Source organism: Myodes glareolus, chromosome 6 (assembly GCF_982192425.1).
Source record: "Myodes glareolus chromosome 6, mMyoGla1.1, whole genome shotgun sequence".
In the NCBI taxonomy this organism is placed as follows: Eukaryota; Metazoa; Chordata; class Mammalia; order Rodentia; family Cricetidae; genus Myodes; species Myodes glareolus.
The window spans coordinates 108,658,820-108,676,806 of NC_142031.1; the positions used below are offsets into that span (position 1 = coordinate 108,658,820).

Sequence of the window (17,987 nt, forward strand, 5' to 3'; positions counted from 1 at the left end):
AAACATCGTTTTGAATGAGGTAACCCAGACACAGAAAGACAATTATCACATGTACTCACTCATAGGTGGTTTTTAAACATAAAGCAGAGAAAACCAGTCTACAAATCACAAACCCAGAGAACTTAGACAACAATGAGGACCCTAAGAGAGACACGTACAGATCTAATCTACATGGGAAGTAGAAAAAGACAAGATCTCCTGAGTAAAATTGGGAGCGTGGGGACCTTGGGAAAGGGTTGAAGGGGAAGGGAGTGGAGAAATTTTATATAATATGTGTGTGTGTGTGTGCTTTAGTTGAAGGGGAGGGGAGAGGAGAAATTTTATATTATATATATTTATAAAAATGTGCTTTAGTTGAAGGGGAGGGGAGAGGAGAAATTATATGTCCATATATACACATATTTAAATGTGCTTTAGTTTCCTAAGAGACCACAAGAAATGTGTCTTCTATTTTTTCTGCATTTGGGTGAGTACTGCTTTGAAAGGCTTTAATTCCCTCATTTTTATAGCTTGCCTGTTGTCAGGTCCAGCTCATTCCCATAGTCCACCATGATCACAATCACCCTGCACATGTAGCCTTTAACCACATATGTGTTCAGAGAAAGTAGCCTTCAAAGTGTGCTGGGACTAGTTATGGAAAGGCAGCCTGTGCTACACGAAAAAAAGCATAACTTCTTGTCCCCATCCTGGTTATTCAAGATGCACTTTATTATTTCAAACAAACTTACAGAGATTGCACTAACTAGCACCTCAAATACACACTCGGCAGAGTTATTGACCAGCAGACTTGGTGTAGGGAAAAGCTGTTCCAGATAGATCAATATTGGTCATAAAAACTAGGTCGATTATGATCCCCATACCTTTCTAAATGGAACCAATGGCTCCCCTGGTGATGGCTCAACCCATATTTCCATTCCTGTCCATATCATAAATCATGTTCACACTGTATTGTGTATCCACCTTGATCTGAACACTAGAAAGCTTCATGCTGTCACATAAAACAAGATCTGGGACAGTTCCTTGGGGATTTTATTTGGGAAACATGAATTCATATAGGTAGTTAGCATAAGGAATGGAGATGTAATGGTGCATAAAGAGAAATTGGGAGGAATGCAGCTGTAATCCCAGCAAATGAGAGGCTGAGGCAGAATTCCAAGACTGAGGCCAGCCAGTGCAACACACAGTGGGTTTCAGGGTATCCCTGGCCTAGACAGGGAAACTTGGTCTCAGAAGGCAAAAACCAAATGTGGGGTGGAAGTGGGGAGAAGGGAGTGAGGGACAGTTGCATTAGAGTTAGGAGGAAGAAGAGCAGAGACTGTGAGGGATCTTGCCAAGATTAAATTATAACTAAGCAACAACAGAACAAAAGCTACTAATTGCTCAAAGGGTAAAGTAGCGGGAAATAATTATTAGCTGGTTACTGGTTACAAGTGGACATAATTGATCTGGTTACATAACAAAGTGGACATAAAAGATCTGGTTACATAACATAACAAAGAAAAGATACCCTGACTTCTGAGTCAGACAGCCAGTTGGAACTCTGGGATAAGGGTTCCTAAACTGCTAGCTCCTTGGGCCATTAAAGCCGCATTAGAGCCAGAAATGCCTTTTGGTTCTTGCCCTTGTGAAGTCCGGTGCGCTTTCGCTCTAGTCTTGAGATTCCATGAAGCTTGATATCAATCCTTCCATAAGATACTTCCTTCCTGAACTTGTTTAAGAAGATTGCTGTGGCCTGCAAGGTGTTACCACGTAACTCTCCTACCGAATACGCGTGCAATAGTAAGGCTTCTGCAAGGTCATTTCCACTATTTCTAGACAAGAGGAAAAGGCACTCTGTGTGTCGAAGAAATTAGTCAGCTCTCTTCCCCGTTTCCCCTTCTATCCAATAACCCAGGCTTCAACTCCTACGTACCAAATGTTTCAAAAACAAAGATGGAGAACAAGCTAGCAAATGAATGCACAAGGAGCTTGGTGGTGAGCAGGGACGATCCTGAGGACTCTCCAGAATATGCAAGTCTTCTTGACTGTGCAGTTCCCTATTCAGTAAGGAATTGTCTCATAGGAGTGTGCTTTGAATCGGCATAGCAGACAGAAGTTAGACTTGGCTTCATATACAGTTAAGTCCCGCCCCAGCACTGCTGCTTCCCATGTATGGCAGGAAGGACAAGTATCTCAAATGCTGCAGGCCCCAGTTCTGCCATTTTTAAAAAAGATTTATTTATTTATTTATTTATTTATTTATTTATTTATTTATTTATTATGTGCACAGTGTTCTGCCTACGTGTTTGCCTGCATGTCAGAAGAGGGCACTAGAACTCATTATAGATGGTTGGGAGCCACCAGGAGGTTACTGGGAATTGAACTCAAGACCACTGGAAAAACAGTCAGTGCTCTTAACTTCCGAACCATCTCTCCAGCCCCCCAGTTCTCTACCTTTTAAAATAGGGAGAACAATATACAATCTGCAACATTATATAAGTGACTGAATGCAATGCTTGGAATACAACAATTTATAAATATTCTCTTTAGAAAAAGAAAAGAATTCGCAGGGAAGTGTGAGCTGCTGATGCCTCCTAACTTAGCTCTATTAACTCTCAACCCAGCTCTGGTTGAGGGGAAATAGAATTCAGAACTTTTATACAGTAAATTTCTTGTATAGTTGACAGTGCACGAAGCTTCCTAGACCCGTAGTCTCCTCTGAAATTATATTAGGTCCCAACCCTGACTTAACAACTGAGGAACCTGGGGCTGGGAGAGTTTCTGTAACTTATTGGGGTCCTTCAAAGGTCATGGCAGAGGCAGGAAGCGACCTCACATGCCCACTCTTCCCTTTGGGTATTTGTCCCACTTCTGAGGGTTTCAAACCATCAATCAAGTTCTCTGTCCAAAATAAGATCTATTTCTAGAGAATGTCTTAGTTTCCCTTCCCTCCTGTGATACCTAACACCACACTGGCTTACACTCTCAGGGGTGTGGCAGCTGGGTAGGGCACTGTCTCCTGGCAGAGGGAGCCCTGTTCTCTTGGCCAGCCTCCTTCTGCTGTGGGTCAAAGGTACCTCCCTCTAGCCTTGCCCTCTCCCTGTGTGCCGCCACCATCTCCTCCCGGGACTGCACTCCCTGAAGGCTGCGGAGACTCGTGGTCCTCCGGCAGATGTTGGCTGGGTGGGTTTTTAAATGAGTGGATGCTAAAATGGAAACTCACTAAGATGGATGGGATGCTGAGGGAAATGAAGTGTCCCTGTGTGGGCGATGGCTTCTTCTCTGGTGATGGGTAAATTACAGGTCAGTTCGTTGATGGTCTGTGAAAATCAATAGTCCAGGCTACCCAGAGCGCAGAAAATTAGGGTAGAGTAAAACGCCACAGCTCTACCAGGTGGGGGAACCGGGAACTCTCTTCCCAGCTCATCCATCACCCTGGCTTTTCCATCCATGAAGATGTGCTGAGGGGTGTTCATTTTAACGTTCTTGAACAGTCAGTCCATATTTTAAGCACATTTAATTAAACAAAGCTTCACGATAGGCTGCAAAACTTCACTGTGGCTTTCAGACCAGGCCTCAAAAAAAAAAAAAATCACCCAGGTTAACAAATAATATTCTTTCTCACCGCCTCCACTCTAAAGTATCAGCCACAAAAATGTTTTTAGGGTATTTGAGGGGGAAAAGAATATCATTTAGATTTTGAAATATATAAGTATAAAAGTCTTTGATATAAATCCATTTATGTAACTCGTTCACATTTCTTAACAGAGAACAGGATGGTGTTTGAACCCCTCCTCATACCCCAGACTAAGACAACCGATAAGGTAGTCAATGATATGGACACATCCTTGCGTTAGGGGAAAAAATGACATTTGAAGGTACAAGAATCCTGATGCCATTGATCTTCCCCCATGACTGCAAGTGCTTTCAGGAGAAGAAAAAAAAGGCTAACTATTCTGAACCAGTATTTTGGCTTCAAGGGTTTGAAATAAAGTCATATATTACAGACAGCACAGCCATCTCCAGCAAGCAGGTCTGCCTCCAGGAGGAATGGAAAGTTAGCTTTTCAAAATTGTTCTCAAAGATGGACAGCGTCAATAGAGCTATAAATAAAGAGTCCTCTCCTCTCGCCGAGGCTGCTAACAAGACTCACCAGTGTCTGTAGGTAATAGAAATGGCTTCAAGTTTCCCTTTATTATTTTGAAGTGTTCTCTTAAGCTGGGTAGGAGAGTAAAAATCAAAACAGAAATCTGGAACACTACAGTTAATGAGTGAAGAAAAACTTGGAGTGGGGTGTGTGATAAGATGTTCATTTCTCTAGGGCAGAGCTGGGGAATTGATTTAACTAAAACGCTGGAAAGATCCACTTAGCACAGGTGGTGCTATCGACGATCCATCGGGCGTCGTCTGAAACCAGTCCCTGTCCTCGGCAACAGCCTTAAAGGTTGATCTATCCTTGGAGACTCAGATCTAGCGGCAGTTAGAGTGGAGAACCGTGGCAAGCCTGAGACAAATAGAAGCAATGATCGCCGCCTGTCCTAGCCTTAGCTGTTAATGTGAGGACAAGTCTATGTAATTTTATGATCATATCTCGGTCCTACGTTGTATTGAAAATTAAGCTGAAGAAGATTCATTCTGTCATCCTAGGCATGTGCCGCGTGTGCATATGTGGAAGCAGAAGGATCCTCAGAGACAGAATCTCGGGGTGGAAAGATGGAAAAGTGATAAGCAAGGCTGGAGATGTGGCTTTGAGGATAAGAGATAATTTAAGGGTCACAGTGGACCAGAGGTCGGTTCTCAGCACCCACATCAGAAGACCTGTAAACAGCTCCAGAGAACCCCAAAGTCTCAGACCTCCTCGGGCACTGACGCTCATGTACACAAGCACACACATACATATACTCAAAAAGAATCATTTTTAAACGTGACCGTTTACCTGAATATTCACACCACCACCTCAAAGGAATATGAAATGATGTGCATTCTTACATAAAAAATCAGACACAAAGATAATCCTGAAGTAGTATTTATCCAAAGGCTAGCAACAGAGCTAACTGGTTCCTGATACTGAGTCAGAACACTGGTCCCGGAAGGGAGGCAACACGGACACCTGGGAGACTGCATAATCTTGTCTTCATCCGCTGCCGCGCGAGTGTGTTCAGATGGTGACATCAAACCGCATCCTTGCCGTCATACCCCCTGGTTAGCTGGGTCAGAAGCAGGTGTGGGATGAAGTTAGGAGAACAATGACACATGGAGAGAAACACCTAGAAGGAGAAGAGAGGAGAGGACTGTCTAAGAAGATCTGTCAAAGTTCCTGTCTGCTCAGTGGGAGTGCACAGCTGAGCCCCATCACTGAAACAGCTCCAAGACAGGCAGAGATGGCTGGGCCTTCGACCCAGTCAGTCAATGGCTGGAGCCGCTTTGTAGTCCTCAGCTCAGCAGCCTAAGTAGACCGGAGCTAGGCATAGCAGAGCCGTCAGATGGCACAGCAGCGAGGCCTTCCCTGAAGAGCCTTTGAGTGACCTGTGGAGCCACACAGTGCAAGAGGTGGAGTGTGGGTGTGTCTTGCCAACTGATAACACAATTCATAAATGTCTTACATTTTCAATAAGAAATGTTTGTTATGAAAGAGAAGGTGGGGGTCCACTGAGGCATTTCAGCGTCTTCCCACTCAGACGAAAAATAGAAAGACAATTCTTTTCATTTATGGCATTATCACAAAACAAAAAGTTATTACGTAATCTTCTGTTTGTGATCTTATGATGTCTTTCCGAAATCCCTCGTACTATGGCATAGGTGCATGAGAATGAGTCTGGTTACGCCCAAAATTCTATGTTTCACTGTATTAATTTGCCATGTGAGTCTAAAAATAGCACCATGGCATCTAAGTGTTCTAACACAGAAGTGTAAATGGAAACGGGCACCGGAGAAGGGCGGTTTGGACAGATTGGCACTGGAATCACCAGACACAGGAATGCTAACGGGCACTGGAGTGGGGCACGTCCCACAGATTGGCTCTGTAATCACCAGCTACAGGAAAGCTAACGGGCACTGGAGCGGGGCGCTTCCCATAGATTGGCGCTGTAATCACCAGCCACATGAAAGCTAACAATCCAACCTCAAAGTTCACCAGGCGTCATGGAGTTAATGTCTCTCCTGTGTATGAGGTCCGGAGCAGGGTGCGACACCCATCTTGTGAGGTTCTCTAAATAGGTCCCCAGGCTCGGTGTACTTATGGGATTAGTCTCAGTTTCCATCTGTATGTATTAGGATTATCTGCTATCAAAAATCTAAATCTAAAAATGAATTATGCCCTCTGGATTTCAACACACACACACACTCGCACATGCACACACTACACTTTTTCAACTCTCCTTTCTGAACCTTCGCCCTCATAACCTCTTACCTGCACATCATGTGCTTTGCCCAACCTACCAACCTGGCCTGGTTCCCAGACAGAGGCCTTCAAGCTTGCCCTGTCTGGTAACCACCCTAGTATTAAAAAACATTCTGTATAAGAACAGTTTCAGAGGTTCAGGACAGAGTCCAATGTATGTTACAGGGAAGTTCTGAGACTAGGGGGAAACAACAGGCATTTGAGGGGTGTCTCATTAGCCACAGCTTAGTGTCCGGTGGACAGTGAGCAACAGTGTACTTACCCCTCCATGGTGCCACAGGCAATAAAAGCTTCAAACTAAAACAGTCTAGCACCAGCTTCCCAAATGCCCGCAGCAGGAGACCCTTGCCCAGCTGCACGGTACCTCTTCCTTCTTTGGAAATAGCAGCCCTGCTCCCTAACAGAGTTTTATCTTCTTGCCACAGATCCGCCTTGATGGGTCTGTCATCCAAGGCATCTTGCCATTCTCAAGCTACAACAAGAACATCCAGCCTAAGGGGACCAGCCGAGCTTGGAATTTGAAATCTTTAGCAGAGAAATAGAAGGACAGAAAAAAACAAAATGCAGACTTAATTTATTTCTTAACACAAGATGTCTTGACAAAATAGTCAAATGGTTTCTTAGTCCTCAGGAGCTGCTGAGCTCTCTTGGTCATGCTTTTCAAGAGATAGAACAATTTTTATCTATAATAATTTAATAAGTTCCCGTCACGTGGATGGTAAGCAAACTTAGTTAAGCAATGGATTCCACTAAAGTCAGAACCACATTTCATTTACACAGTCAACAAATTTTTAAAATTACTGAGAAATGGGCCAGAGATGGCTGAATGGTTAAGACTGTTCTTCCAAAGGACGTGAGTTCAGTTCCCAGGACCCATGTTGAGCAGCTCACAACTGCCTGTAACTCCAGTACCAGGGGATCTGATGCCCTCTTCTAGCCTCTGCAGCCATGTGCTCACTTGTACATACTCCCACCCCCAAAACAAACACACAGAATTAAAATAATAAAATAAAAAAAAAATGACTGAGAATTAGAATCTGTTGTGGCCTTGACACTGTAACAGGGATCTACTCTACTCTGTGCCTGGGTAACAATAACAGCAAAGGCAAAATACAGGAGAAACAATGGTCTTCAAAATACAAGACCTAAGTCAATGAAGGGAAGTGATCCCGAAAGGGGAAACATACAAGATAAGCCTCACCGTTATCTCAGTCCACTCCCTGGAGAGCCTAGCTCCTACACAAAGTTCTCTTAGAGTTGGGAAGAGCAGGGCTTCCTGAATGACCACGCTGTCGGCAGGCGAAGAAGAGACAATTGCCCAGAGAACTTAACAGACACACTGAGGAGCCACCCTGTCTGTCTGCTTGTTTGTTTGGGTTTGGTGGTGGCGGTGGAGGTGGTGGTGTTTTTCTACGTCGTGCGGGATAGCCTCAAATTCGTCACCCTCTTGTCTCAGCTTGATATGGCGCGTGTGTGTCACCACATCTGGCTCCCTCTGTCTTTACCTGAGCCCTGATTGGTGCACATGGCTGAGGAAACTACTTGAGACTGGGAGAAGCAGCCTACCAGAGCGAATAAGCCACAGAGAGCTCTCCGGGCCCTGACACTCCTTTCCTCCAGCCAGTGGGGGCGCTCAAGGACAAGAGCACTTTGTAGAGTGCCCAGAGACAGTCTTCTTCATAGTGGGGCAAAAGTCTCCATCTGGTTAAAATTCTAAGTCTTACCTGAGAAGAGACTAAATACAAAACCAGAAAGGCTTAGATTTTGTCAAGTGTGTTAGTTGCCTTTTATTTTAAAAGTCTAAAAACACATAAAGAGGGGGCTGGGATGGAGTTGTGCTTAGCATGTTTGAGACCCTAGGTTCAATCTCAGCACTCCCATTAAAGAGGGGAAATTTGTATGCAGAAATAAAAAAATATCTAGCACCCAAAAAGGTTAAAAACTCATAATCTCTGAATTGCAGAAGAAAAACTATCAGGCACACAAAGAAGCAGGACCAAGAACGAAGAGAAAAGTCAACCAGTTTGAATTGACTCAGTGTAAAGAAGTGAAAGTTGTAACAACGTGTGTGTGTGTGTGTGTGTGTACATGCATGTGTATGTGTGAGCGTATGTGAGAGAACATGCATGTGTGTGGTGAGACAGAAGATTTTAGAAGTGCGTGGCCTATCGTCATCCACATCACAAAACATGTGAACCTACCACTATTACTTTGCGAAGTAGGTGAGGTAGCAAACTTCCATCTGAATTTGTATGTCTGTAGTGTAGCATGAGGGCCAGCTTGTTGGGGTTTCCGTCCCTCCCAGTACCCCAACAGCCAGTAAGCAACAAAGAAAATCACACACAAGACTCCATAAGGTTATAAACTGATTGGCCCATAGGGTCAGGCTTCTTGTTAACTCTTATAACTTATATTAACCCATTATTCTGATCTATGTTAGCCATAATGGCTCCATACCTTTTTCAGCTGGGCAGGTTACATGCTGTCTCTTCGGTGGTCTGTACAGGAGTGACTAAGGGAGTTTTCTCCTCCCTAGCCTTATCCTATTCTCATTGCCCCGCCTCTACTTCCTGTCTGGTTGACCCACCTATACTTCCTGCCTGGCCAATCAGCGTTTTATTAAAATACATGATTGACAGAATACAGACAATTCTCCCACACCATTTCCCTCTTTTTTTTTTAAACAAAAGAAAATACCCATAGTCCATTTGTTGGGAATGTGGGCGTAGTATTTCAGGCTCCTTCCTGCTGGTTGGGGGCGCTGATGATCTTATGGGGACCTAAAGAAAATTTAGAGTTATAATCAAGTCCTGACTGGAGTATCCTGTGAGACCTGATCATCTCAGGTAGCGCCTTGAATCCGTTCTGTATGTAGAACTCAGACATCTGGGCCATCTGTTCCTACCGGAGATTGCTCAGGTGGTCTCCCTTGGCCAAAGATGAATTTTCTTAACTCTGAATAAATCCAGAGGCTCTCATTTTCTGTGGAAACACAAGCAAAATCTCTTCTCCAAAGTAACAAACCTTTTGACTTCAGTTTTGAAGCCAAGGTATTTTCAAAATGTCTATCTTGGATTAATTCTTCAGCATTTATAAACAAAAGTCTTTTAGCAGTTGTTGCTCCTTCCTCAGCAATCAAACAATTTAAAGAGAGCATAATAGCATACAGTATGAAGATTCTCTGTGCATTTTCCATCTTTATGTGGCTTTATTTTAACCTCTATTTCTTTTATTTTTACTTTTGCTTTTTGAGACAGGATCTTTGTATATCTTTGTCCTGGAATAACACTGTAGACCAGGCTGTCTTTGAACTCACAGAGATCCTCCTGTCTCTGCCTCCCCAGTGCTGGGATTAAAGGTGTATGCTACCACACCTTGAACTCACAGAGATCTGTCTCTGCCTCCCAGGCATTGGGATTAAAGGCGTGTACTACCACACCTTGAGGTCACAGAGGTCAATCTACCTCTACCCCTTGAAGTCACAGAGGTCAATATGCCTCTGCCTCCCAGGCATTGGGATTAAAGGTGTGTACCACCACACCCAACTACTCTCTTTCTTTCCTTTTAACTTTAAGAACTTTAACTTTTAGCCTGCATATGCACAATGTAAACCATTTAGAGGTTTTCTTCCTCTTTGAATCTCTCTTTAATGTATATTTTTATTTTTCTGACCACATGAGCCATTAATTTACTAAGCAATATGGAGAGCCGTGGCTTTGACAGCTAGATCCAGCTCATTCCTTAGCATTTCAGCCTCAAGGCTGAGGTACCAGCCAGAGCTGTGTTCATTGCCACAATTCTATGGCGTTTTAAAGTCCTTGCCAGCAAGCAAGCTGCAGCATTCTGCTCACAGACCACACTCAGTCGGACTGCCTGCCTGAAAGAGTCAGAGTTTGCTCTGGCAGGACAGCCCAGAAAGCCGGCATTTTAAAACAGCACAGCTTTTTTCCTGCTACGACTGAAAACTGAAAAGCATGTGTTCAGCTTTTCACCAACAGCATTTAAGTGTTTCGTGGCAGGACCTCTTAATGAGCTGCAAGGTTTTGCAGTTAAGGCTGAGTCAGGAAGCCTCCCTTAGATGAGAGTGTTTGCTTGCTCTAGCAAACAGAGCAGACCTGAGAAATTGCTGCTACCAAGAAAACATGCTTTAGTCTATTCTTTCCCAAGCTTTTCACGCTTTATGTGGATTCAGTTATCCACGTTGGCGCCATATGTAGCATGAGGGCCAGCTTGTTGGGGTTTCCGTCCCTCCCAGTACCCCAACAGCCAGTAAGCAACAAAGAAAATCACACACAAGACTCCATAAGGTTATAAACTGATTGGCCCATAGGGTCAGGCTTCTTGTTAACTCTTATAACTTATATTAACCCATTATTCTGATCTATGTTAGCCATAATGGCTCCATACCTTTTTCAGCTGGGCAGGTTACATGCTGTCTCTTCGGTGGTCTGTACAGGAGTGACTAAGGGAGTTTTCTCCTCCCTAGCCTTATCCTATTCTCATTGCCCCGCCTCTACTTCCTGTCTGGTTGACCCACCTATACTTCCTGCCTGGCCAATCAGCGTTTTATTAAAATACATGATTGACAGAATACAGACAATTCTCCCACACCATCTGTAGCTGAGGTCTGGACCAATCTGGCATCATCAGAGAAGTTTTCAAGATTAATAAACTATTGTTAAAAAAAAAAACAAGCTGTCCAGAGATATGCCTCTATCAAATGCATTTCAAATGTCACCAGCATTTTGATGTTAGCACATCTGGGGTTCACTGCAGAGAGCACTGTCCCCTGACGGGGTTTGGGCACACTATCGCTGTCGATTTGGGTTACAGATGCACACAAGCCTGGCCCCCACTTCCTTTCCTCTTTATATTGATCTCCATTTCTGTTTCAATGTCCATTGTTTCACAAAGAAAAACGAAACTAGAAACCCCAGAAACAGACAGCTTGGATCATGAGGTCCACTTGGGTACCCTGTCACTCGATAACCCTCAGCTGGCTGCCGGGGACTGCCACTGTGTATTTCAGTCACCACAGGATTTAGCTGGGGACAGATGTATCATGAAACTTTCATCACAGAAATGGCCAGGAGGAATAGGGGGCTATCAAACGTCTTCTCCTCTGCCAGCAAGGGATACCTTTACTCTTTAGTGAGTTCCCCTGCTTTGATGGGACGCTCAGTTGTTTTCATCCTAAGAGAGAAGTTTTACGGGCGAACATAAAGTTTTAGTATTGGGGATGGTTAGGTTGCACATTAAGCAGTGGTATCTTTCTTTTCTATCTTTAATATATTCTAAGGTCAGTTATATTTAATGCTTCTGATTCCAGAAAGTCTCCAAGCTAAACAAAATAAATAAATAAAGACTTGTAGAAAATCGAGAAAGCCTGAATTTAAAGGAGCTGTTTTGCCCAAACTTCCAGTCAGAACATCAATCCCCTTTATTGCAGTCTTTATTAAAGATTTTGTTTATTCATCCATTCATTTTATGTATATATATATATGTGTGTGTGTGTATAGCATATATATAAAACATATATATATATATATATACACATATATATGTTTGTGTGTGAGTGTGGGCACATATGTGCCACAGTGTACATGTGGAGGTTAAAAGACAACTCTCTGGAGTTGATTCTCTTCTTCTACCATGTGGGTTTCCAGGATTGAACTCTGGTGACTGCTTTATTAGCAGGTGTCTTTATCTGCTAAGCCATTTCACCAGCACAAAAATGTATTTGAGGTGTGTGTGTGTATGTGTGTGTGTGTGTGTGTGCAAATATGTGCATGTGCATGCAGGTGCCAGCAGATACTAGAGGCGCTGGATTCCCCAGGAGGTAGAGGTACAGGCAGCTGTGAGCCACCTGACATGGGTGCTGGGAGCGGAAACTGGGTCCTCTTCAAGAACAGCAAGTAATTTTAACTACTGAGTCATCTGTCCAGCCCCCTCACTGTGTCTGAAGTGACAGAGGAGCAAGACAACACCTAACACACTGGCAGGACCTGGACCTTCTCAACATCGTCTTGCTAACCCACAAAGCATGCAGATGTGTTCTGGAGAGCAATGCCATAGGAAACTCACACAAATGCATGACAACTTGAAGCTAAAGAAAAACAGAAATAAAAATGCAGCAGGGAAGGAGGGAGGGCATATGACCATAAATCCAAAGAACAGCCGAACTAAGCCAGAGTCAGAAAGAAACTTCGGAATTCAGCTGGTGAGTGAAAGCGATCACAATAGGAAGTAACCTTCCCTCGCCCTAATCAGTCACGCTCCTCCTGCAATTTTTATGATCCTTCTTCCCAATCCTGTGATCCTCTATTTCCTCCTGCTCCTTCTCAGCGCCCTCTGTAGAGCCTCTGCCGAAAACATCCCAAACTTTAGGCTTATGTGTCTGGTCATCTTGCACAAAATACTGCACACTGGGAAATTCTCAAAGAATAGAAAATTACGTCCCACGTATCTGGCTGGGAGGTCTAATATCAAGGTGCTGGCAGATTTTGTCTAGTGAGGATCCAGTCTCTGCTTCTAAGAGGGCAATTCAAATGCTTCTCCCTCCGTAAGGAAGGGACACTGCATCCTCATGGCACAAGGCAGGAAGGGCAAAAGGACCTCACTCTTCACAGTGTTGGAAGAAGCTATGCAGGTCTCTTTGGAGCGGGGGATCACCAGTGTTCTTACCCTGCAGAGGTGTCTGCACACTATTGAGCAGACCTGCCAGGCAGGATGTGCCTACTGGTGAGAACATGGCCCAGCTGCTATAGGGTAAACAACCACTTTATGATTGGATTTGAGACCTGTTCCAAAAGAAAGAATTAATACCTGGTACTTTAAACCTGGTCAAAAGCCCACAGCTAGGGGGCCACGCATTCCTGGGGGGAACCCACTACTGTTTGTTGTTGTTGTTGTTTATGCTAAGTGATTGTATGTGAAGGTCGCAGTAAAGAAACTGTTGATATGGCTGCTCCCTTAGAGGGAAGGTTTTTATTGTGGGTAAAAGAGAGAGAAGATCCAGAGGCATCTAGAAGAGTCTAGAACAGAGAGGAAAGAAAGCAGACTGGGCATGGCCAGGGCTAAAAAAAAAAAAAAAAAAAAAAGCAAGAGAGCTGGGGAGAGTAGTGGAGATAGCAAGAGATTCCACACAACAAAGGCAGAGAGAGAGCAACAGGATGTCTCCAGAGACCAAGCGGTGGACAAGTCATTCGGATTATGAGGAGAAGCTGGGGGAAGGAGGGCCTTTGGATCTAACAGTGATAATAGTATCAAACTACTTTTTAGATATTTATGCTTCTAGTACTGCTCTCAACCTTGGTTAAAAAGCTTCTTTTTTGCAGGGGAGGCTGTTAGTACAGAGATTATACGACTGCCCAACTTGCTGAGCATTACTGGCTGCTCGATGTCTAGCCTTAAAGGAGCCCCTCTAAACAACACACACAAACAAGGCTCAGGAAATACTTCAGAAGGAGCCAGAGAGCGTGTAAGAGCTGGAGGATGGGGAAAGCGCTGTGAAATATTGTCTTCTGGGTGTGACACGACCGCTCTGTTATTCATGATCTCACAGCAACTTCGGTTGCCTGCACAAAAGCAAGTCAACCAACATTTCAGTTTAGATGGGGGAGGGTCCATGATGTCTCCCCCCACCAAGCTGATGGTTGCTGGGGGAGAAAAGTCGTTTTTTTTCTTTGAGTATGTGGCTTCTGGTAAGGTGACCATGCTCCCATAAATGTCTCACACCCATGTGCGTGGGGTCACCACTAATTGGACCCAGTGAACTATTTAAAAATAAAACCAGGGGAGGGGGGAGGGATGGAGAGATGACTCAGGAGTTAAGAGCACTAACTGCTCTTCCAGGGGACCTGTTCAATTTCCAGCATCCACATGGCAGCTCACAACTGTAATGGTTTTCTGTCTCTTAAAGAGACAAGCCACGCCCACTCCCTCCCCTCCCCCCCTCTCCCCCCCCCCCCCCCCCCGTCTGCTGAGGCAGGCTGATCTTCAGTTTCCAGCCTGAGCTCACTCTCTTTTCCATCTTCCTGTCTGAGAGGCAGCGCTTCTGCCTCTCTCCCCACTTCTCTGCTTCCCCCCTTCTCTGTCTCTTTCTCCTCTTCTCTCTCTCTCTCTCTTTCTCTCTCTTTCTTTCTCTCTCTCTCTCTGCCTCCCCTTCTCCCTTCCCCCTCCATAACACCTTGAATAAATATTCAACCTCACTCTGCATGTCGTGTCTATCCATGTCTCTGTCTCCTGCCCACCCACCATGTGTCCCCCTGCCTGGGACCAGCCACTGCTCTGGGACCGGCAGCCGTCTCTGCCTGGGACTGGCTGCTCCCAGGGCCCACTGTCTGCCGCCACATGGCCTGCTACCACCATTTGGGACCTACAGCATTTCTGCTGCCTACTGCCCCCGGGGATCTTGCAGCATTTTTTTAAAAAAGTATAAAAATAACTGTCTGTAACTCTCGTCCCAAAGGTTCCAACACCCATAGCAAAACACCAGTGCACATAATGTAAAAAGTAAGCAAATTTGAAAAAAAAAAAAGTAAAAATGAAAGGATTCGGGATGATGGCTCAGTGGGAAAAGTTACTTGCTACCAAGCCTGATGTCCTGTGTTCACTCCTTGGAAACTTGTAGTGGAAGGAGAGAACTAGCTCCAGAGAACTATCCTCTCATTTCCACACGTGTGCCACAGCAGGCATGACCCCTACACACAGAATAAATAAATGTAAAAAAAAAAGTCTTAAGAAAGTAGGGCAGTGGTGGCACACGCTTTTAATCCTAGCACTCAGGAGGTAGAGATAAGCAGATCTATGTGAGTTCGAGGCCAGCCTGGTCTGCAGAGCTAGTTCCAGGACAGGCTCCAAAGTTACAGAGAAACCGTGTCTTGAAAAAAAGAGACAAACAAAGAAATCTTTTAAAGGAAGAGAAATTTAGAAGGTAGAGCCAAGAGGCTCTCAGCGCTTGAGAGCAAGAGGTTTTTTAAGCTTGAGGCCAGCCTGATCTACATAAAGAATTCTAGGCCAGCCAGGGCTACGTAGTGAGACCCTGCCTCATAAATAAATAAGCAAACAAACAAACAAACGAATAACAGGAGAAGGCTGGGTGGTTGTGGTACTGGCACACGCCTTTAGTTCCAGTACTTAGAAGGCAGGGGCAGGTGAACTCAAGGCCAGCCTGATCTGCATAGTGATTTCCAGGACAGGCTCCAAAGCCACACAGAGAAACCTTGTCTTGAAAAACCAAAAGGAAAAAAATTCTCAAGAACATAAAATGAGCCAGCCATACCCTTCAGCCTTTCCATGGAACCACTGATTCCGCACATGAGGCTCCACCCTCACGACTTACTCGCCTCCTGCTACTGTGCTTAGAATTGAGTTTCAACATGAAATATGGAGAAGACACAAGCCCTAAAACAATCTCAGGATTGAACATCTGTTCAATCAATTCCAGGGGTAGGGATTCCCTCAAGGGAACTGACCCAGCGATAACGTAAGACAACACAGATGCTGCACAGCGAACGGTTTGGCTAAGCTGTGCTGTGGTTGCACTGCACACCTTCAGACAGTGATTCTGGTGAGATCTCTGGTGAGTCCACAGACACCACATCTGTCTACAGGTTAGAAGATCCTATAGTTGCCACGTGGACCAAACCTTGACGATAGACAAAGATGTGTAAGATGGGACAGTAAATTTGGAGACACCGTTATAAAACAGCAAGGCTATTTTTTAAAATCGTTACGCCTTCTACCCATATGCCAGAAGGAATGCTTGAGATTTAACATTCCAAAATACAGTAACACTTCTGAATGGTGAATTTTAGTAACCTTTATTATGAAATTATTTTTGCCAATTACAAAATCAATATAGTCATCATTATAACAAAAAGTAGGTTGGGAAAACTCAAAGAAGAAACATAAAGTTCTTCATAATGCTAATCATGCAGGGGGGAAAAACAAAATTTTGGAAGATATCTTTCAGAACTTAAAGATAAGTTCTGAAAAGCAAAGGGGTTAAAGCACATGTACAGTTTGTTCCTTCTCTCATGAAGCTAAGCAGCATCTGGTAATATTATGGGTCTTGAAGTTGCATAAGCCCTCAGTTCTCTCTCCTTCTTCTACTCTGTACTGTTAATAGTTGATATGACTTTGAGCAAGCTGGCCAACTTTGCTAAGCCTCAATTTCCTCCTCTGCAAAAGAAGAATACTCATTCTAAAATATCCTTGCAAGACATAAGTAAAATAATATGTCTACCTCACCGGCAACTCAAAAATCAGTTGGAAGTGTTCTATGAGTTCCTGAGAGTCCTATAAAGACAGTTAGGATTTAAGACACTATCAAAACTGGAATATCTCCTGCTTACAGCAACAGCTAGATCAGATACATCCTTCCATTTTCCCATGCTGTAATAGAATAGCATGATGCCGGGCGGTGGTGGCACACGCCTTTAATCCCAGCATTAGGGAGGCAGGGGCAGGCAGATTTCTGTGAGTTCAAGGCCAGCCTGGTCTACAAGAGCTAGTTCTAGGACAGTTTCCAAAGCTACAGAGAAACCCTGTCTTGAAAAAGAAACAAACAAAGAATATCATGATAACATAAAAAGAGAAGTTAGCTTTGGCTCGTAGTTTTAGAGGTTTTGCTTCATGGATGGTTAGCCCCGTTGCTTTTGTGCTGAGGTGGGAAAAGTATGGCAGAAGAGACCCATTCACTGGGAAGCAAAAGGAACAGGAAGAGACTGGAATTTATAAATCTCCTCCTAAGGCTTACCTCCAATCACGTAAAACATTCTTTTGACTCCATGTTTTAAAAACATGTATATAATGAATTTTAATTATATTCACCCCTACCTAACTCCTCCAAGATCCACCCTCAGTCCGCCACCCCCTCCAAACTTCATATCCACATAGATAGTTATACCCATATGTATGTACACATAGATATATATACAACAAATCCAATTTGTTCTGCTCATATACTCATGGATGTGGGGCCATCTACTGAGGCACTGTCCACCTACCTGGGGCCACACCAATGAAGAAAACCAACGCTCCTTCCAGAAGCCATCAACCGTCAGTAGTTCCTCAGCTAGGCATGGGGCTTGCGAGCTGTCCGTCACCCATGCCGGAATACTCACTGGCTTGATCTTGTTCAGCTCTTATGCAGGCAGTCACAGCTGCTGTGAGTTCATGAGTGCAGAGGCCCTGTCGTGTCCCCCAGAGCAATGGGACCAATCATCCACGAAGTCAAAGCTCCCAAACTATGAAGCAAAACCTTTTTTTTCTTTTTATGTTATCTGATATTCTGTTATTGTAACAGAAAGCAGTGTACTCCATCCAGCTGTCCCTCTATGGTGCTGTTTTTCTCTGCTTCTCCCTGACCTCTGCCTTTTACAATCTTCCTGCTTCCTCTTACAAGATGGTCCCTGACCTTTCAGGTGAGGAGGCATGACATAGACGTCCCATTTAAGACTAAGCAAGCATTCAGTATTTTCTGCACTTTGGTCAGATGTGAACTTCTATGTTTAGCATGGTTCACTGCACAATGTAACTTCTCTGATGAGGTATGAGAGCCACACTAATCTATGGGTATAGAGACATGAACTTAGAGGGCAAC

General features: G+C 44.2%; 1 long non-coding RNA gene across 1 annotated transcript; it reads right to left on the reverse strand.

Moving 5' to 3' along the window:
* Positions 1-4,989: 4,989 nt before the first annotated feature.
* Positions 4,990-17,746, reverse strand: LOC146894369 (uncharacterized). The gene is made up of 2 exons (XR_015002076.2): positions 17,392-17,746; positions 4,990-5,246 (listed from the first exon to the last, which is right to left on the reverse strand). It is a non-coding gene; the product is annotated as an uncharacterized LOC146894369 (long non-coding RNA).
* Between the last annotated feature and the right edge of the window lie 241 nt (positions 17,747-17,987).